Consider the following 23549-nt stretch of genomic DNA (forward strand, 5'->3'; position numbering starts at 1 on the left):
TAACATATCTAAAGAAAGAGCTTGTCAATCTGAGGAGCTGTTGGTCAAGGAGAGAAAGGAAAGGCACAAAGGGGAACATTAGTAGTACCCACCTAAACACTGTCAAATATAGAGAAAGTTGTGGTCAGAAGACTTTAAGTACTACTATTACAGTCGTAGGCAAGATTGTTACTATTGTGGCTGTGAATGCATCAGACAAGTTGTAAATATAAACTCAAATTATGTAATTTTTTCTATTCTATGCTCATTAAATGTTCTAATTATAAACTTGGCCTCCATGTATGTTAGTCTACAGAGAAAAAGAATGCCTGGCCTACTGTAACTCTAGTCTGTGTCACTTATACATATTATAAATTAATACATTGGAATGCTTTAGACGTTAGTCTTTGTAAACCTAGTCAATATGTATCTGCTTATGAGAAACGAGATCCCTTCACAATGTGCTTAATTAGATTAAAGCTGAGGAGAGACTTCCAGATGTGATACAATGATCACACAGTACTCTGGAAGCTATTTACTTCCTAGATATACTAACTTCATTGAGTATTTAAATCTTAATTTTTTGCTACAGGAGTTTGAAATTCAAACCTTAATGGTATTAAAAAACTTAGCTTTGTTTTTTAATAGATCATATGTGCTTAACTACATAAGATACAGTAGAATAAAGAGACACTGCTGGCAAAAGAGGACTTTAGTGAAAGGTCAGGCAATAAGAGAGAGTCCCTGACATAAAATCTCCCTTAGATACAGCAAAGAAGAGATCCATTCACCAAACTAGAAAAAACTGCCAACATTCTATTTATAATCATTTATTCTTACAGTGACTAGTGAATTGCTAAGATCATTCATGTACATAATGACAGTACCAGATCTCGATATTATACTCATTATTATTACTATATCTGCTTGTACTGTCTTGGTAGAAATCAGACAAAATGGCTGTATCAGAATGTGAAAATAAACAGGTCCTAGAGTAAACCTCAAATATTCCCAGTGAAATATGTAATGGGAACCGCATCATAAAGATCTATAAATATCAGTATTACACATCTTCTTGATGGCCAGGATTAGCTCTATATTTGGAATTTCCATTTAACACATTTTGGTTGAGATACTTTATAAAAAGGATGAGGCAGGTGTAAAACAATTATTTTAAAGGCTTTTTTCATGCCCTCCCCCCATTTGAATCCTTTCCCATCCTAATACTCCATTAGACTAAGAAAACTTAGAGATTTTTGGAAATGCTGATTTGTTATACACTTAGTGAGAGAAGGCAAATATGCAAACTAAAAATGGGCAGATGCTCCACTGGGCTTGAGGGGTATCTGAGCAGGACGTCTCAGCCCCATATTCCCAAAAAGGTGGAATGAGGCTTTTCTCAGCTGCTACTGCCCTCGCCTTCCAGAATACCTCACATTTCCCCATGAGTCAGAAGCCCAAGGATGTGCTCGACCCTCCTTTTCCTACTCCTCTTCTTCAGCCTCTGCCACAGGTGTCTGCCAGGACCTTGACAGGTGTTGTGGGCCAAGCCAGCACCTTGCCTGTGGGACCATATCCCTTAGCCCCAGTGTCTCTGGAAGGAGAGTTGAGTGGGTGCCAATGGTTGGAGATGTAGAGGTGTCCCCCAGTGGCAAGTTTGGCCACAACACCAGTCATTGTTTTATGCACTCACATTGCAAGGACTGTGTACGTGAGTCGGTATGATTTGGCATCCTGAGATTCTTTCTTAGCAAGTAAGTAGAAAAAACTCTTAGAAAAAAAATAAGACAATAAGGAAGCTAGAACTTATTTTTACATGGTTATCAGCTCACTTACCAATATGGACACTTTTCCCACAGTTTTTTCCTCCTAGCGGAGAAAGTAGGTTGACAAGTTCTCAGTCTGAGTTCCAAAAAATGTTAATTAATGAAAGATTACAATGTAAACATCATAAAACTATCTGACTCTGAAAGTTGAACACACAGGGTTGCAAGATGAATACATAAAGTCACAAAATGAATTCAAGCGCCTGTTAAATGAAAAGCAAACTCACCAAGAAAAATTTCAGCTGCTGCTTAAAGAGCTAAGAGGGAAATTAGTAGAGAAAACTAAAGACTTGGAAGAATGACAATGCAAGTGTTAACTTCACAGAAGTTGGAGTTGTTACGAGCCCAAACAATTAGAATTAGAAACCTCAATGAGAGAGCATTTTAGGAATCTGGGTGAAGAAGTGGAAAGTATAGAAGTGAATACAATAAGCTTTACTATGAACATACATTTTTCAAATCAGCGTTTGAACACCAGAAAGAATTTTCACATATTTTAGAAGAAAAAATAAAATATGGGGGTGCCTGCGTGGCTCAGTCAGTTGAGCATCTGACTCTTGATTTTGGCTCAGGTCATGACTTCACAGTTTGTGGGTTCAAGCCCCTCATTGGGCTCTGTGCTGGCAATGTAGAGCTTCCCTGGGATTCTTTCTCCCTCTCTGCCCCTGCCCCTCTCACATTCTCAATCTCTCCCTCTCAAAATAAATAATTTTAAAAAGAAGAAGAAAAAAATAAAATATAAATCAAAGACTGCAAGGCTGGAGAAAGATAAAGAAGAAAACTATTATAACCAACTGCTTAGTGTTGATCTCACAAGAGACAGCCAATGAATGGGGAGCAACTTGTTTGAGGAAAGTCTACTTGTGTTAGCAATCACAGGGTGTAGAAGCTGAAGTAGCAGAATTAAGGGGTAAAAAAGAGAATTCTGGTGCTCAGGTAAAAAATGTCCAAAGAATTCAGGTGCAGCAGTTGACTGAGATGCAGGATACAGTCATATCCCCTGAGGCTGAAAAACAGCTAAACTACAGGCTGAATGCTTGGAGAGAGAGTTACAGTCAAACAATAAACAAAACACTGTTTTAATCAGTAAAGTGCATAGACTTGAACAGGAAATAAATACAATGACCAGTAAAGTAAAAGAACTTAAATATTCAAACAAATTTGAAATAAGAGACTTCAAACTGGAGGCATCAAGAGCTAAGAGTGAACTAGAAAGAGAAAGGAATAACATTTAAACTAAACTAAATGGTCAGACAATGAAATTCTCAATTCAGTTGTTGAACACCACAAAGTTGTAGCTCCTAATAGAAAAGGATCACAAACGAATACATAAAGCACAAGCTGCGAAGGAAAAACGTTATCAAAAACTTCTGGTATGACAAGATGAAAAGCAAGAACTAGAGAACAAATTAGTGGATTTAGAGAAAATGAAAGTGGAACATGATGTCTGAAGGCAATCTGAAAAGGATCAGTGTGAAGAGAAATTGCAAGCTTCACAGGTAGCAGAAGAGCCAGCTGGAAGGGAACTACAGAGCATCAGGTTAAAACTTCAACAACAAATTGTGAATACTGAAAATGCAGAAGAAGAAAAAAACTGAAAATTCTGACCTGAAACAGTAAATCTAGTAGTTAGCAGATCCAGGTGACCTTGCTTGCATACTCAGAGAATAAGTTGCTGAATTCAAACAAATACTGAAGGAAATGGTGGAGAGGTTAAACCAGGAATGCTGAAATTTAAGAAGCCAAGCTGAAAACCACAACTAGAAGTTGAAAATCAGACAGTGGAAGAGAAACAGATATAAGGGTTGGAAGTAAAGCATATGCTTCAGGAATATATCACTGACAGAGAAGAAAAGTATAATCAAGCTAGAGAAAACCTGCAGCAAGCTGCAATTGCCCAGAAAGAGAGAGAATCTCTTCATGGGAACAAAGGAGAACACAGAACTCTTAGAGACAAAGAGAGAAGAACTAGAAACAGAAAATCAAGTGTTAAATAGACAAATGTTCCATCTGAAGAATATGCAAAGCTTCAAAAAAGACTACAGGATTTACAGAGAAGACGTAATGAAAACTGAAGTTTGATTCTGGTTCCTAACATTATCTCCAACAGGATCCATCAAGCCTGTTAGCTTCCAGTCATCAACCATCTATCCTTTCCTCCTCATATGCAGGAGGAAAAGATCAAAGGGAACTCTCTACTTCATGAAAGCCTGGAAGAACTAGAAACAACACAAAGAAAACAACTACTGGAATTTGGATCTCCTGAAAATTTTTCTTGGAGAAAAGGCAGATCAAAGGGATGAAATCAGTGTGACTCAGTAAAGCTTGAAGTTTTAATGTATGTGGCATTTAGATCCTTTATTATTGTTTCCCAAAACATTTGAATGTGCCTCAAGAAGAGGTACCAGCTACAGGTTATATTGCATCGATGTCAGGTTTTAGGATCATACTAATGAAAACTGAAGCATTAAAACAGCTCCAGAGATATTCAGAATATTTACTGACAATAGTTTGAGAATGCTTTAAAAAAAAAAAAAGAATAAATGAAAGGAATTAGGGAATTGAGTTTTAAAATTATTTTATTAATTTTACTTTGTTGAGGGACACCTGGGTTGCTCAGTAGGTTAAGCATCTGACTTTTGATCTCGGCTCAGGTCATGATCTCATGGTTCATGGGTTCAAGCCCCACAACAGGCTCTGCACTGACAGCATGGAGTCTGCTTGGGATTCTCGCTCTCCCTCTCTCTGCCCCTCCACTTACTTACTTATTTTCTTTCTTTCTCTCTCTCTCTTTCTTTCATGTTGATTTCCCTCTTCCTCTTTCAGACTCTTGGCATTAACAGGGTCAGTAAATATTTTGTGGTTTAATATATATAAGTTGTAAACCTCTAGTTCTTGAGAAAATGTAACAGTTTAAAAGTCAGCATTAGAAAACAAAACTGAAAGGTACATACTCATTAAAAAATGCTACTGTTCTGGGGCGCCTGGGTGGCGCAGTCGGTTAAGCGTCCGACTTCAGCCAGGTCACGATCTCGCGGCCCGTGAGTTCGCGGCCCGTGAGTTCGAGCCCCGCGTCAGGCTCTGGGCTGATGGCTCAGAGCCTGGAGCCTGTTTCCGATTCTGTGTCTCCCTCTCTCTCTGCCCCTCCCCCGTTCATGCTCTGTCTCTCTCTGTCCCAAAAATAAATAAACGTTGGAAAAAAAAATTTTTAAATAAAAAAAAAATGCTACTGTTCTAAAAGCAGTAAACTAAAATCTCTTCAAATAAAGAGATTAATAAATATTTTTCTATCTTAAAAAGGGCAAAAAATGATTCAATAACATCTCAGTAGAAAATTACAAATAACTTTTTTTTTATGAGAGTGAGAGAGAGTATGTGAGCAGGGGAGAGGAGCAGAGGGAGAGAAAATCAAGCAGGCTGTACACTTAGCACAGAGCCTGTCACAGGGCTGGATACCATGACCTTAGCCTAAATCAAGAGTCCAACTCTCAAACGACTGAGCCACGCAAGCGTCCCACAAATAACTTTTTTATTTATCAGCTCCTAATTTTCCCTAACATAAGAAAATTTTAATTTTTTCTAGTAATTAAACTTAATATTTTCAAATCACTAATATATTGCAAAGATCTTTTCTTCATAGAATATATTATATCTTACCATAGCTTTGTTTGCTTGGTGTTAAATATCCCTATTTTTTAGTGATAAAATTGTACATTCTTTTTTATCCTGGTTTTTCTCCTCAAAAATTTGCTCAACAAATATTTTTATTTCAGTATTTTATCCCAGAACCTATACCGGATGCAGGCAATTCAAAGACATAAGAGGATAGGTCTGTCCCAAGAAGCTTATATTCTGTTAAAGAGTAGCAGATACATAAATCACTAAACGAAATAAAGAGCTATAAGACAGAAATGTATCTGAGTATAATGTAGACTTATAATAGTCAACCAAATTAATATTAGCTGTCATTTAAGGCAAACCCTCAAATATTGGTGGTTTAATACAATAAAAGTTTATTTCTGGCTTATAGTATAGTCTAATGCCCAATAATGGTCAGGCAGCCCTTCCCCATCTCCTGAATCTGCTACCCAGAAAACAGCCTCCAACATCACTGAGGCAGGAAATAAAACAGGCTAGAGTTTTTCTGGATGGTTTACAACCCTTTTGCTCATAATCACATTGTCCCAGAACCCAATCACAGAGCACAACCTAACTGAAAGTTAGGCTGGGAAAAGTAGAGGATCACATAGATATTTATGGAACACTAATAGCCTCTGACAAAGGGTGCTAGATGGAGAATGGTTAAGTCTACCTAGAAAAGCTTCATGGAAAATATAATGCTCAACCTTAGAGACTCTTAACGATAGAGAACAAACTGAGAGTTGAGATGGAGGGAGGTGGGTGGGGGACAGACTAAATGGGTGATAAGGAGGGCACTTGTTATGATAAGCACTGGGTGTTATATGTAAGTGATGAATCACTGAATTCTACTCCTGAAATCAAAATTATACTATATGTTAACTAAGTAGAATTTAAATAAAAAACTGAAGAAAAAAAAAAAGGGCACCTGGGGTGGCTCAAGGGGTTGAACATCCAACTCTTGATTTCGGCTCAGGTCATGATCCCAGGGTCATGGGATCAAGCCCTGCAATGGGCTCTTCACTGAGCATGGACCCTGCTTAGGATTCTCTCTCTTTCCCTCTCTCTCTGCCCCTAACCCCACTCATGTGCACTCTCTCTGAAAAAAAAAAAAAATTTTTTTTTAAAAGAAAATTCTTTATGTACAAAACTGTTCATTCATTCCACAAATATATGTTGATTGCTCATTATGTGCCAAAAACATCTGTAAGCAACTTAATAAGATATAAATGCAGACATTAAAATAATCACCGTGAAGAATATGATATAAACATTTATGAGATAGTGTTAAAGGAAAAAAATTGACTACACTACTGTTATCTCTTCTGGTTAAAAACAATTGGTAATGAAGCACAGTGTAAGAAATGAAATTATTTGAAAAGTTACGGTAATTTGGTATGGGGATTAAAGTAAATTTCTAATTAGAAAGTTTTCAATAAAAAAGATTTAATGAAACAGAAAACAGATATGTAATTGAGAAAAATCAACAAGACCTAGTTGATTTTGAAAATATTAATCACTACTAGAGTGATTAATCAAGAAAAAAGAAAGAAAAATAAAGAAGACATAAAGAAAACATAAAAAAGAAAACATAACTAGGAATTAAAAGGTGACCACCACCACAGACTTTTATATAAATTAAAAAGATATTAAAGGAATAATATAAACATTCTGCCAATACATTTTGACATCTTATAAAATTGAAAAATTCCTTAAACACAACTTACCAATACTAGCACTCAAATAAATAAAAAAACTAAATTTTCCTATTTCTGTTAAAGATACTAAATATACCATTTTAAACTGTCTCAGATGGGAGGCAAACCATAAGAGACTATTAAATACAAAGAACAAACTGAAGGCTGCTGGAGTGGTGTTGGGTGGGGGGATGGTCTAAATGAGTGATGGGTACTAGGGAGGATACTTGTGATGAGCACTGGGTGTTATATGTAAGTGATGAATCACTAAATTCTACTCCTGAAACCATTATTACACTATATGGTAACTAACTTGGATTTAAATTAAAAAAAATTTTTTTAAACATACAACTGTCTCAAAAAGAAAATGCCATTTTCAGATGGTCTCACCATAATTCTTGTAAGCATTTAACAAACAATACCAATTTCACACAAATTCTGTCAAGAGAATAGAGAGAAAAAAGGGTACACTGTCAAATTCATTTTATAAGACTGGCATAATCTTGATACCAAAATCTAGTAAGGGTATTAGAAGAAAAGGAAATTACCAATATACTCTTGAATGAATGTGTAAAAATTGCAAACAAAATACTTGAAAATCAAGTTCAGCAATACATAAAAAGAATAAATAAATAAGGTTTATCTCAGGAGTACAAGTTGGTTAAACATTTAAAAAACAATGCTTATTTCCAGCCATGATGGAAGAATAGATACTAAATTTACCTTCCTATCTTAACTGAAAAATTAAAGACAAAAATATGAAACGATCTTGGACAACAGGTACCAGAGAACCATGATCCTTGAGAGAGAGTAATAAATGAGGTAATAAACTCTATGATCACCATAGTTTACTGGCTAGAGTGTTTCCAGGGCACAGCACAGGGAAGGATATCCAGGTAGAAACAGAGGTTTTCCTGATTTAAGAAGAGAATCTGAAGAGGCCAATGCAGTTAGAATTTACATGGCAGAATACCAGACAGAGTACTGCCCAGAGAGAGAAAAGTCCTCATATCTGCACAGGATTCCACTTAAGCCTTCAACTGAATACAGATAGCAAATACATGTTAAGAAGTCAATCAATATTGGAGGAGAAAAAACACCGGAAAAAAGCAGGTAAAGAAAAATTCATGATCTTCATACAGGGGTAGAACAGTTCATGCCCCTGATAACCAGATTAGAAAGCTGGTAAAACATGGATATCAGGTAAAGTATTCAGAATGATACTGGGTATTCAGAATGATACTGGGTATTCAGTAGTGGGTTATTATAAATTATGTCTAAATTAAATATTTCTCTAGTCTAGTCTCACCTAACAAAGTTTAAAAGAAAAGCTAAAGAATCACAAGATTTTCAAATAAATCAACAAAGTCCTAGAAAGAAAGCTCAAAATTACTTAAATACAAAACAACTTGGCACCCAACAGTATAAAATTTACAAAGACTGGTAACCAATAAAAAATTACCAGGCCTGCAAAAAAGGCAGGAAAATATAACCCATAATAAGGAGAAAAATTAACCAATAGAAACAGAATAGAATTAGTGAACAAGGATATTAAAACAGCTATTATAAAAATATCACATATGTCCATAAAGGTAGAAAGTATGAGCATGTTAAGGAGATCTATAGAATATATATTTTTCATGTTATAAATCTCTTTAAGAGCTAATTTCTGTTTATGCAAGATATTATAACAATGTATTGTGTTGGTTTATAACATATGGTGACCTAAAGTACACATCAATGATAGTAGAACGACCAAAAGTGGGGAAATATAGGTATACTTTTGAAAGGTTATTATAGAAGGTGTGGGAGGGGATGCTGAGTAGGGTGGGATGGGAGGGCTCCTGGAATATAAATAAATAAATACATAAATATAAATAAATAAACAAATAAATATTTTAAAAAAGAAAGTTTCTTATAATTGAAGTGGTATAGTATTAACTGAAAGTAGATTATAAGGTATATTATTTTTTTTTAATTTATATATTTATTTTGAGAGAGAGCAAGTGGGGGAGGGGCAGAGAAAGAGGGAAAGAGAGAATCCCAAACAGGCTCCATGCTGTCAGCCTCTGGAATCTGATGCATGGCTTGATCCCACAAACCATGAGACCATGACCTGAGCTGAAATCAAGAGTCAGACACTTAACCAACTGAACCACCCAGGCACCCCTATGATAAGATATATTCTAAAACCCACAAGCAACCACCAAAAACAAACAAACAAAACACAAAGTGAAGCGATTGTAGCTAATACAAAGGCAATTAAACGAAATCATAAAAACACTCTATCTAAAAGAAGGCAAGAAAAAAGAAAAGGGGAACAAAGAACAGAGGGGACTAGTTAAAAAAACAACAAGAAGACAACAGATTTTAAACCTAATTGTATCACTGTTTACATTAAATGTAAATAGTCTAAACACTAATTAAAAGGCAGGTTGCCAGATTGGATTTAAAAACTCAATTATAGAGAGGGAGGGGCCCACATGGCAGAGAAGTAAGGGGATCCATACTTCCTGAGTCTCTCAAACAAAGAAGTGCTGAAGCCAAAGGACTTTGAACCCCAAAAATCTGGGAGGAAAAGAAACTGAATCTACTAGGAAGAAAATGAAACAACTTGAGAGACCATAGGTGGGTGATTACAAACTGGGGGAGATAAAATGGGCTGCATAGGCATGAAGGGGAGGGATCCCTTTCTGCAGAGAGACAAAGGGAAGAGAAAGAGTGGCTGGGGACGTGTAGGACTGTATCTGGACAAGAGAAAAACCTAGGACTGGGACTGAGAGGGATCCCATCTCTAACTGTGGGGCTTTCTTCAGACTGGGGCTGGCTCCCTGTTCACATACCTGGGGAGGAGGGGAGCCAGCCCTGGGTCCGGTGGTAGATCAGGGGCGCAGTCTGCAGTAGGAGAAAGTGGTCCTCTCCTTGAAGGGCTGTGTGACAGGACAAAGCCTGCCTGTGTATGCCACTCCAGGCCCCCAGGCTCAGTGGCTAGGTCAAGGGTGCAGTCTGCAGTAGGAGAAAGCAGCCCCCTCCCTGGAGTGCTATGGGAAAGGACAAAGCCTGCCTGCCTCCACCACCCCGGGCTTGGCGGTGAGGTCAGCAGCCCACTCCTCAGCAGGAAAAGGCGGTTCTCCCTGAAGTGCTGCAGCACAGCCAAAGCCAGCCGGGACTACATACCAGGCTGCACAGAAAGGTGCTTCCCCAGTGCCAGAGCACATGGAGTGGGTCTTTGAATCTTAGCCAAGCACAGGGTCAGGGGAGTTAGCAGAGTGAGAAGGACTGCTCTGTCTACGCCCATGGCACAATGAGGATGACTCAAACGGAGTCCACTGGGTCTGGGTCTGTGGAGAAGAGACTGGGGGATCTCCATTCCCCACTGCTCACCCACCAAGGCAAGGCTACAGTGATTGGCCCACAGTGGAGGGCCAACAGGCAGGGCCCACAGTGGAGGCGGGACCAGCCTACACCAAACCAGGCCCCTCGGAACCCGGTAACTGTGTATCTACGGGAGCTGGACAGACCCTGTGAACAGCTCCTCCAGACCAATGCTGCAACATTGGCTGGATTAATTCTAGGTCAATTCTGGATATATAGATATATTCTCCCTGCCATTTCTGCTCTTTATCTCTTCCCTTCTCTAGGCTGGTTACTCTGGTTATTGGTTTGTCTAAACAGATGTATTTAATCCATTCTCTTGATACATGTTCCACACCTCCTCTTTACATTCCTTTCTCTCTCTCTGGAATAATCAAGCCATATAGTTTCTCTGGGTAACTTTATCTTCATTCTTTTCCCCCACCTCCTTCCTTATTTTCCTCTCTTTCTTTCTGATTAAGCCTTTTAGTCTCTCTGCCTAATCAATGTTTATTTTTTCTCTCTCCCCCTCCCCAGCTCCAGTCATTTCTCTTTGTATGTGCTCTTCCATCAGCACGCCTCCACCCTGTTCTTTACTTGTAGCTGGAGTTTTGTTTTTTTGATTGTTTTTAGTTTTTTGTCTTTTGTTTTTGTTTATTTGTTTGTTTTGCTTATGTGTTTGCATGTTTTTGTCTTCTGTTTCTCTGTTTGTTTTCCTTTACAGGACTACTCCAAGGAACAAATCAAAGCACACCTGGGGGAGGGTCCAAAAATCACTACTAGTAGGGAAATAAAACAAGCAAAGTCACAACAACAGAGAACAAGTAACACTCCAAAAAACACCTCCTGAAGGTCCAGGCCCTGGACAGTGTATGACCCTTCTTTAATATAGCAGTGCTTGCAGGTGCAGAGCACACATCAAGCTTTTAAAACACATAAGGGACAGAAAACTAGCCAAAATTATGAAACAGAAGAATTCTCCTAAAAGAATTTCCAGGAGAAGTGACAGGTACAGAATTCATCAAAACTGATTTAAGCAATATAACTGAACAAGAATTTAGAATAATAGTCATAAAATTAATTTTTGGGCTTGAAAAATGATAGAGGACAGCAAAGAATGTACTGCTACAGACATCAAAGGACTAAAAAAAAAAAGTCATGATGAATTTAAAAATGCTATAAGTGAGGTGCAAAATAAAATGGAGGCGGCCACAGTATGGATTGAAGAGGCAGAGGGGAGAATAGGTGAATTAGAAGATAAAATTATGGAAAAAAAGGAAGCTGAGAAAAAGAGATAAAAAAATCAAGGAGTACAAGGGGAGAATTAGAGAACTAAGTGATGCAATCAAATGGAACAATATCCATATCATAGAAATTTCAGAAGAAGAGAGAGAAAGGGGCTGAAAGTGTACTTGAACAAATCATAGCTGAGAACTTCCCTGATCTGGAGAAGGAAACAGGCATTGAAATCCAACAGGCACAGAGAACTCCCTTCAGACGTAACTTGAATTGATCTTCTGCAGGACATATCATAGTGAAACTGGTAAAATACAAGGATAAAGAGAGAATTCTGAAAGCAGCTAAGGATACACAGGCCTTAACATACAAAAGTGGGCACATAAGGGTAGTAGCACACCTATCTACTGAAACTTGGCAGGCCAGAAAGGAATGGCAGGAAATCTTCAATGTGATGAACAGGAAAAACATGCAGCCAAGAATCCTTTATCCAACAAGCATGTCATTCAGATTAGAATGAGAGATAAAGGTTTTCCCAAACAAACAAAAACTGAAGGAATTCATCACCACTAAACCAGCCCTACAAGAGATCCTAAGGGGGACTCTGTGAGTGAAATGTTGTAAGGACCACAAAGAACCAGAGACAACACTACAAGCATGAAACCTACAGACAACACAATAACTCTAAACCCATATCTTTCAATAATAACACTTTCAGATTGAAAGTGAAGGGATGGAGAACTATCTATCATGCTACTCTAAGTCAAAAGAAAGCTGGAGTAGCTAGCTTTAACAAACTAGATGTTAAATTAAAGGCCATAACAAGAGATGAAGAAGGGATTATGTAATAAATACAGGGTCTATCCATCAGGAAGAGCTAACAATTATAAATGTCAATGCACTGAATTCAGGAGCCCCCAAATATATAAAACAATTAATCACAAACATAAGCAACCTTATTGATAAGAATGTGGTAACTGCAGGGGACTTTAATACTCCACTTACAACAATGGATAGATCATCTAGACAGAATCAGTAAAGAAACAATGGCCCTGAATGATACATTGGACCAGATGGACTTGACAGATATATTTAGAACTCTGAATCCCAAAGCAACAGAATATACTTTCTTCTCGAGTGCACATGGAACATTCTCCAAGACAGAAAACCTCCATAAGTATGGAGGGTAAAGAACACCCTACTAAAGAATGAATGGGTAATTAGAGAAGAAATTTAAAGATATATGGAAGCAAATGAAAATGAAATTACAACAACCCAAACCCTTTGGGATGCAGCAAAGGCAGTCCTGAGAGGAAAATACATTGCAATCAGGCCTATCTCAAGAAACAAGAAAAATCCCAAATACAAAACCTAACAGCACACCTAAGGAACTAGAAGCAGAACAGCAAAGAAACCCCGAACCCAGCAGAAGAAGAGAAATAATAAAGATCAGAGCAGAAATAAACAATATAGAATCCAAAACACTAGTAGAGCAGCTCAATGAAACCAAGAATTGGTTTTTTGAAAAAAGAAACAAAACCAATAAACTTCTAGCCTGGTTTCTCAAAAAGAAGACAGGACCCAAATAGATAAAATCATAAACGAAAATGGAATTATTACAACCAATCCCTCAGAAATACAAGCAATTATCAGGGAATACTATGAAAAAGTGTACACCAACAAACTGGACAACCTGGAAGAAATGGACAAATTCCTAGACACCCACACACTACCAAAACTCAAACAGGAGGAAATAGAAAATTTGAAGAGACCCATAAGTAGTGAAGAAATTGAATCAGTTGTCAAAAATCTCCCAACAAATGAGAGTCCTGGACCAGATGGGTTCCCTGGGAATTCTACCAGATTTAAAGCAGAGTTAATACCTATCCTTCTCAACCTATACCAAAAAACAGAATGGAAGGAAAACTTCCAGACTCATTGTATGAAGCCAGCGTTACTTTGATTACCAAACCAGACAGAGACCCAGCAAAAAATGAGAACTACAGGCCAATATCCCTGATGAATATGGATACAAAAATTCTCAACAAGATACTAGCAAATCGAATTCAACAGCATAAAAAAAGAATTATTCACCATGATCAAGTAGGATTCATTCCTGGGTTGCAGGGCTGGTTCAATATTTGCAAATCAATCAACGTGATACATCACATTGATAAAAGAAAAGATAAGAATCATATGATCCTGTCAATCGATGCAGAAAAGGCATTTGACAAAATTCAGCATCCTTTCTTAATAAAAACCCTCAAGAAAGCCGGGATAGAAGGAACATACTTAAAGATCATAAAAGCCATTTATGAAAAGCCCACAGCTAACATCATTCTCAATGAGGAAAAACTGAGAGCTTTTTCCCTGAGATCAGGAACACGACAGGGATGTCCACTCTCACCGCTGTTGTTTAACATAGTGTTGGAAGTGCTAGCATCAGCAATCAGACAACAAAAGGAAATCAAAGGCATCAAAATGGCAAAGATGAAGTCAAGCTTTCACTTTTTGCAGGTGACATGCTATTATACATGGAAAACCCAACAGACTCCACCAAAAGTCTGCTAGAACTGATACATGAATTCAGCAAAGTTGCAGGATACAAAATCAATGTACAGAAATCAGCTGCATTCTTATACACTAATAATGAAGCAACAGAAAGACAAATAAAGAAACGATCCCATTCACAATTGCACCAAGAAGCATAAAATACTTAGGAATAAACCTAACCAAAGATGTACAAGATCTGCATGCTGAAAACTATAGAAACCTTATGAAGGAAATTGAAGAAGATATAAAGAAATGGAAAAACATTCCATGCTCACGGGTTGGAAGAATAGTGTTAAAATGTCAATACTACCCAAAGCTATCTACACATTCAATGCAATCCCAATCAAAATTGCACCAGCATTCTTCTCAAAGCTAGAACAAGCAATCCTAAAATTTGTATAGAACCACGAAAGGCCCTGAATAGCCAAGGTAATTTTGAAGAAGAAGACCAAAGCAGGAGGCATCACAATCCCAGACTTTAGCCTCTACTACAAAGCTGTCATCATCAAGACAGCATGGTATTGGCACAAAAACAGACATATAGACCAATGGAATAGAATAGAAACCCCAGAACTAGACCCACAAAAGTATGGCCAACTCATCTTTGACAAAGCAGGAAAGAATATCCTATGGAAAAAAGACAGTCTCTTTAACAAATGGTGCTGGGAGAACTTGACAGCAACATGCAGAAGAATGAAACTCCACCACTTTCTTACACCATACACAGAAATAAACTCAAAATGGATGAAGGACCTGAATGTGAGACAGGAAACCATCAAAACACTAGAGGAGAAAGCAGGAAAAAGACCTCTCTGACCTCAGCCGCAGCAATTTCTTACTTGACACATCCCCAAAGGCAAGGGAATTAAAAGCAAAAATGAACTACTGGGACCTTATGAAGATAAAAAGCTTCTGCACAGCAAAGGAAACAATCAACAAAACTAAAAGGCAACCAATGGAATGGGAAAAGATATTTGCAAATGACTTACTGGACAAAGGGCTAGTATCCAAAATCTATAAAGAGCTCACCAAACTCCACACCCAAAAAACAAATAATCCAGTGAAGAAATGGGCGGAACACATGAATAGACACTTCTCTAAAGAAGACATCCAGATGGCCAACAGACACATGAAAAGATGCTCAACATCACTCCTCATCAGGGAAATACAAATCAAAACCAGTCAGATATCACCTCACGCCAGTCAGAGTGGCCAAAATGAACAAATCAGGAGACTATAGATGCTGGAGAGGATGTGGAGAAACGGGAACCCTCTTGCACTGTTGGTGGGAATACAAACTGGTGCAGCCACTCTGGAAAACAGTGTGGAGATTCCTAAAAAAATTAAAAATAGACTTTGCACTGCTAGGAATTTACCCAAGGGATACAGGAGTACTGTTGCATAGGGCCACTTGTACCCCAATGTTCATAGCAGCACTCTCAACAATAGCCAAGTTGTGGAAAGAGCCTAAATGTCCATCAACTGATGAATGGATAAAGAAATTGTGGTTTATATACACAATGGAATACTACGTGGCAATGAGAAAGAATGAAATATGGCCCTTTGTAGCAACATGGATGGAACTGGAGCGTGTGATGCTAAGTGAAATAAGCCATACAGAGAAAGACAGATACCATATGTTTTCACTCATATGTGGATCCTGAGAAATTTAACAGAAACCCATGGGGGAGGGGAAGGAAAAAAACAAGAGGTTAGAGTGGGAGAGAGCCAAAGCATAAGAGACTCTTAAAAACTGAGAACAAACTGAGGGTTGATGGGGGGTGGGGGAAAGGGTAGGTGATGGGCATTGAAGAGGGCATCTTTTGGGATGAGCACTGGGTGTTGTATGGAAACCAATTTGACAATAAATTTCATATATTAAAAAAAATTGGCAAAGATGAAGTCAAACTTTCACTTTTCGCAGATGACATGATACTCTACATGGAAAACCCAACAGATCCCACCAAAAGTTTCCTAGAACCGATACATGAATTCAGCAAAGTTGCAGGATACAAAATCAATGTACAGAAATCGGATGCATTTTTATACACCAATAATGAAGCAACAGAAAGAGAAATAAACTGATCCCATTCACAATTGCACCAAGAACCATAAAATACCTAGGAATAAACCTAACCAAAAATGTAAAAGATCTGTATGCTGAAAACTATAGCAACCTTATGAAGGAAATTGAAGAAGATATAAAGAAATGGAAAAACATTCCATGCTCACGAGTTGGAAGAATATATATTGTTAAAATGTCAATACTACCCAAAGCTATCTACACATTCAATGCAATCCCAATCAAATTGTACCAGCATTCTTCTCGAAGTTCGAACAAACAATCCTAAAATTTGTATGGAACCACAAAAGACCCCAAATAGCCAAAGTAATATTGAGGAAGAAAACCAAAGCAGGAGGTATCACAATCCCAGACTTTAGCCTCTACTACAAAGCTGTCATCATCAAGACAGCCTGGTATTGACACAAAAACATAGGCCAATGTAATAGAATAGAGACTTCAGAATTGGACCCACAAATATATGGCCAACTAATCTTTGACAAAGCAAGAAAGAGTATCCAGTGGAAAAAATACAGTCTCTTTAACAAATGGTGCTGGGAGAACTGGACAGCAACATGCAGAAGAATGAAACTAGACCACTTTCTTACACCATACACAAAAATAAACTCAAAATGGATGAAGGATCTGAATGTGAGACAGGAAACCATCAAAACCCTAGAGGAGAAAGCAGGAAAAAATCTCTGTGACCTCAGCTGCAGCAATTTCCTACTTGACACATCCCCAAAGGCAAGGGAATTAAAAGCAAAAATGAACTATTGGGATCTCATGAAGACAAAAAGCTTCTGCACAGCAAAGGAAACAATCAACAAAACTTAAAGGCAACCAACGGAATGGGAAAAGATATTTTAAATGACATATCGGATAAAGGTCTAGTATCCAAAATCTATAAAGAACTCAGCAAACTCCACACCCAAAAAACAAATAATCCAGTGAAGAAATGGGCAGAAGACATGAATAGACACTTTTCTGAAGAAGACATCCAGATGGCCAACAGGCACATGAAAAGATGCTCAAAGTCGCTCCTCATCAGGGAAATACAAATCAAAACCACACTGAGATACCACTTCACGCCAGTCAGAGAGGCTAAAATGAACAACTCAGGAAACTACAGATGCTGGAGAGGATGTGGAGAAACAGGAACGCTCTTGCCCTGTTGGTGGGAATGCAGACTGGTGCAGCCACTCTGGAAAACAGTGTGGAGGTTCCTGAAAAAAATAAAAATAGACCTACCCTATGACCCAGCAGTAGCACTGCTAGGAATTTACCCAAGAGATACAGGAGTGCTGATGCATAGGTGCACGTGTACCCCAATGTTTATAGCAGCACTTTCAACTATAGCCAAAGTATGGAAAGGGCATAAATGTCCATCAATTGATGAATGGATAAAGAAGATGTGGTTTATAAATACAATGGAATACTACTTGGCAATGAGAAAGAATGAAATCTGGCCATTTGCAGCAACGTGGATGGAACTGGAGGGTATTATGCTAAGTGAAATAAGTCAGGCAGAGAAAGACAGATACCATATGCTTTCACTCATATGTGGATCCTGAGAAACTTAAGAGAAGACCATGGGGGAGGGGAAAAGGAAGAAAAAAGTTACAGAGTGGGAGGGAGGCAAATTCTAAGAGACTCTTAAATACTGAGAACAAAGTGAGGGTTGATGGGGGTGGGGGGGTGAGGGGAAAGTGGGTGATGGGCATTGAGGAGGGCACCTGTTGGGATGAGCACTGGGTGTTGTATGGAAACCAATCTGACAAATTATATTTAATAAAAATAAATAAATAAATAATAAAATAAAATAAAAACTCAATTATATGCTGTCAATTAAGAAACTTATTCAGGGCACCTGGGTGGCTCAGTCAGTTGGGCAGCCGACTTTGGCTCAGGTCATGATCTCACATTCCGTGAGTCCGTGACTTAGAGTCCCATGTTGGGCTCTGTGCTGACAGCTCAGAGACTGAATGAAGTCTGCTTCAAGTTCTGTGTGTCCCTTTCTCTCTCTCACCTCTGTCAATCACATTTTGTCTCTCTGTCTCAAAATTAAATTAAAAAAACAATCTTAAAAAGAAACCTATTCAAAATATAAAGACATAAATAGGTTTAAACTAAAAGGATGGAAAATGATTTACCATGCTAAAACTAATGGGAAGAAAGATGGAATACCTATATTAATGTCAGACAAAGTAGATTTCAGAGCAAATAACATTATTAGGGAAAGAGAGAGTCATTTCATAAGGATCAAGCGGCCAATTCATCAAGAGAACATAACAATCCTAAGTTGTTTTGCACCTAATAGCAAAGCTTCAAGATACCTGAAATATAAACCACAAGGAGAAATGACAAATAGTCAAATCTACAACTATAGTTTTAAATACCAATAGAATAGATAGAAAATCCATAGGAATACAGGAGATCTGAACCACACTATTAACCAAGTTGATCTAATTGGACATTCCACTCATTAAAATCAGAGTATATGTATTTTTCAAGTACTTTTTAAGTACTTTCCAGAATATATGTATTTCAGAATACATGGAACATTTACCAAGCTAGACCATATTCTGATCCATAAAACAAATCTCAATAAATTTAAAGGAATTCAAATCCTACAAAGTATATAATGTGAATACAATAGCATTAAATTAAAGAATAAAAAGTATTTGAAAAATTCCAAAATCTCTTGAAACTAAACAACACGTTTGAATAATCTAGGAGTCAAGGAAGAAATCACAAGGGAAATTAGAAAGTAATTGGAACTTAATGGAAATGTAAACACAACATGTCTAAAATAATGGGATGTAACTAAAACAGTGCTTTTAGAAAATTTATAGCACAAGATTTTTTTTTTTTAGGAAAGAAAAAGTTCTCAAATCAATGACCTATGTTTTTACCTTAAGAGAACTGAGGGGTGCCTGGGTGTCTCAGTTACTTGAGAGTCCAATCCTTGATTTCGGTTCAGGTCATGATCCCAAGGTCATGGGATTGAGTCCTGCATTGGGGGCTGAGCATAGAGTCTGCTTAAGATTCTCTCTCTCTCTCTCTCTTTCTCTCTCCTTCCCTGTGCCCCTCTCCCCAACTTATGAGCTCTTTCTCTCTCTCAAATAAAAAAATTAAAAATTAAAAAAATACAAAAATAAACTTGAATAAAAGGGTAAATTAAACCCAAATTAAACTGAAGAAAGGAAATATAGAAAAACAAAAAACCTAAAAAAGAAAAATCAATGAAATCAAAAGATGGCTCTTGGAGAATATCAATAAAATGTATAAACCTCTAGCCAAACTGATGATAAAAAACAGAAGACCTAAATTACCAATTACAGATATGAAAGGGGACATCACTATAGATCCCACAGACATTAAAATGTGAGGCACCTGGGTGGCTCAGGCAGTTAAGCATCTGACTGGATTTCAGTTTGGGTCATGACTTCATTGTCGTGGGATGGAGCCTGGTGGTTGGGCTCTGCACTGGGCATGGAACCTATTTGGGATTCTCTTTCTCCCTCTCCCTCTGCCCCTCCCCTCTCTAAAACAACTGAAAAATAAAATAAAATAAAATAAAATAAAATAAAATAAAATAAAATAAAATAAAATAATGTAAAAACATTTTTAAAAAGAATGTGCCAGTTACCAATTTATTGCCTCTCAGCTCCAAACCCACTCTTTGTAATAGTAGAGCATTAATACTTTGCAAGCTGGCACAATGTTAGTAAGCCTATATTTGTCACCTTGAATTTGCTGAAAATCTTATGCAAAATTTATTTGTTCAAGCCGAAAAAGGAAGGGATTTAGTTTCCCTGGATCTGGTGCATTTATTTGGCTACGAAGGTGTGGCAGCCAGCGAGTGACTTACGGGACACTGAGCGGCACACAACCTTCAGTGAGTCACAATGGCATCACAGCAAGCAGCTCCCAGCATGTTTTTCTGGCAATCCAGGGAGTGGTTTCCCCTTGTTGGCTCTAGCCTTAAGGTACCTCAGCAAGCTGCTTCCCCATGAAAACAGCCTCACCCTCTTCAACAAGGTCTAAATCTCAACTTGGATGAAGTGTCCTCTAAGTTTGTTTCTTCTATAGATATCTTCTTAGGCTAGAGGTAGTGACTGCTCTCTTTGTGTGTTATTCCTGTATTCTTTGGGTTTCATTATACTCTTCTTAGTAGTTAATCCTCTTTTTACAAATTTAATGATTTTTATATTAAATATTCCCTGTTAAAATTACTGTTTTGGTTCCTATCTTCTGACTGGACCTCACTAAAAACAGAATTGGCACTGGGTGTGATGCCAAGAAACACAATCTCAAAGATAAGATTTTGAGACTGATTTGCTTATGCCCTTAGGCATAAGCGCATGAATGAACTCCTTAACAACAAGAAATGGGATGCTATTGATTCATAGTATGCAGTGGCATCACAATTAATTGTGATAAAGTGCCAGCTGAAGTAAGTACCTTAGGAGCTCTTGACTGTTATGGTAGTAATATGATCATAAGGACTAGGAATGGGGTAAACTGACTTGATGCACTAGGCACTTACAGAAAGAAAACAACAAGCTCAAATCCTATCTGAGAACTAGAAAGCTCCCATAGCAGCCCTAAATTAATCTATTTCTTGTAGCCACAGAGCTGATTTTGCTGAAAACCTAATGAAAAATATACTATTCAGGCTGTTGAATTACAATACTAGTTGGATTCATAGTCTTACCAAGCTTCTTATGTGAATATCAGGGCATAGATGAATAAAGAATGAGCCCCTAAAACTTGAAATGGGGGCTTCTGGTAGGCCAGATGAAAACGACAATCTCAAATCCCCAGTCACTCTGAGACTGCCTTACCAGTGGAAGTAGTTGGCCTTCCTATATCTAAAAAAACCCCTAGCTTTCCTTTGCTTAAAGAAATCTATGATAACCTCACCTAGGGCAAATGTCTGGCAAGGGGACACTTTCCTCAACCCCACCAAAATCTCCCCTAATTTCCACTAGACCAAAAACTAGGATCAGCATACTCCAGGAAATAATGTATACTCTGTAACCTAAGAGGAGACATCTTACACACCAAAATGATTACAAGATTTTGTGTGTGCGTGTGCACACGCACACCCATCTATCCTGAGGAATATGTGCAGGAGTTGACTCAAAGAATGTTGGACCAAACAGGGATAAGTTTATTGATATATGTGCACTTACTAGAGATTACGGGATTTAATGTATTAGAGCCACTTCCCACTGTATGAGCTAAAAGCTTACTCGGTTAGTTGTCTGAAACTTGGACTCAATGGCCTACATTTAATAAAAATGAAATGATGTAGCTTCCATGACATGCTGTAAACAAGGGAACATGAAAGTTTAGGGTTAGAAATGCTGGAGTGGATTTATCACGTGTAATCTGCATGTCCACCTTATAACTATATTTCCCAAGAGGGCCTAGAAGGCACTCTTATCACTAAAGTGTTGGTAAATACATTAGTGAGGGCAGCACCTGTATGCTTGAAAAGCTCTGTTGCTGCTCTCCTGTATAGACCACATAGATCATAGCTGATGCCAACATGGAAGGTGAGATGACCATGTAGTCTGAACTTCCCATCATGAACTGGGTGTTCGATCATGCACAACATCAATTCATTGTCAAATGGAAATAGTATATAAGAGACCAAGTACAGGCAAATCCAGAAATAAGTTACAAGAGCAAGTAGTTCAGACCCTGACCTATGTTGCATTATTCTTCTCAATCTATGCTTACAGCCTTCTGAGAAGTACCTTATGACTAGCTAAGGAAGAAAATATTCAAATCTGGTTTATAAATAGGCCTGCACAATATGTCCACCTGAAAGTGGACAGCTACAGCATTACACTCCTATTCAGGGGTGACTCATACACAATGATGAAGGAAAATCCTCCCAGTGCACAGAACCTTGATCAGTATATTGCCTGTCCACTTTCTCTGGAGAGATGGTGAGAAGCATGGATCCATAGTTGCTCAAAAGATCTACACAGATGCATGAGCAGTTACTAAAACCTAGGCTGGATTATCAAAGAAGGAAATACCAAGGCTGGAAGATAGGTAACAAGGACAAGTAGATGGATAGATTTTTCAGAGTGGGCACACTGAAGATATTTGTGTCCCATGTGATTGCCTACCAAATGGCCTTCACTGCAGAGGGGCTTCTTAATAATCAGATGATGTGCTCTTTAATCAAAATGACACACTCTATCATTTACCCTCGTTCCCTAGCTGCGCTAGTGCTTGCTCAATGGGTCCAGTAACAAAGTGGCCATGGTGGCAGAGTGGAGGATGTGAATAGGCTCTACAATAGGAACTTCCCCTTACCAAAACTAATTTAGCTATTGCTACTATTGTGCCAACTGTGCCAATGCAGAGACCAACAATGAATACCTGATACAGAAGTATTTCCTGGGGGAATGGCCAGCCTCTTGGTGGTAAGTTGATTACACCATACCTTTTCCATCATAGATGAGGGCAAAGATTTGTTCTCACTGGAAAAGACACATATTCTGGATATGGACTTGCCTTACTTTTTCACAATGCTCTGCCAGTACCACCATCCATGGACTCACAGAATGTCTTATCCATCATCCATCATGGTATTACATATAACATTGCTTCTGATTATGGTTTCACAACCAAGGAAGTACAGATCTGAGCTCATATCCATGCAATTAACTGGTTTTATACCATATGACATCAATCAGAACCATCTGGCCAATTAGAAGTGAAATGGTACCATTGGGAGAAAAAATTCTAAAAGGATGTAGTATATGCTTTGAATCAGAAATCATTACATGATGCTGTCTCCCACACAGTCAGATTACATGGGCCTGGGAATCAAGAGGTGGAATTGATAATGGTTTCACTCACTATTACAGCTAATAACCTACTTGGTGAATTTTTTCACCATCTCAACAAATTTTGAGCTTCATGCCTATGGAGTTCAGAGATTCTAGTTCCCCTAGTCAGTTGACGCTCTTCAAGCTACTGAACCAAAAATGAAGAGGGGGTTAGTCCACTGAATGATTGATCCCAATTACCGAGAGAAAGTTGGGTTGTTGATATATGTTGTGGGAAAGGAAGACTATACCTGGAATCCAGGGAATTCTCTGGGGTGTCTCCTCTCAGGACTCTCAGCACATCTATTCTCAATAATAGAGGTTAACAGCAAATCACAGCAAT

General features: G+C 38.1%; 1 protein-coding gene and 1 pseudogene across 6 annotated transcripts in view; one reads left to right on the forward strand and one right to left on the reverse strand.

Annotated features, from left to right (window-relative positions):
• The window catches only part of NRG4 (neuregulin 4), a 209158-nt gene that overhangs the window by 72680 nt on the left and 112929 nt on the right, over positions 1-23549 (reverse strand). The gene's annotated exons all lie outside the window — the stretch shown is intronic.
• On the forward strand, positions 2492-4373 carry LOC109500562 (annotated as a pseudogene).

This window comes from Felis catus, chromosome B3 (genome assembly GCF_018350175.1).
Source record: "Felis catus isolate Fca126 chromosome B3, F.catus_Fca126_mat1.0, whole genome shotgun sequence".
In the NCBI taxonomy this organism is placed as follows: domain Eukaryota; kingdom Metazoa; phylum Chordata; class Mammalia; order Carnivora; family Felidae; genus Felis; species Felis catus.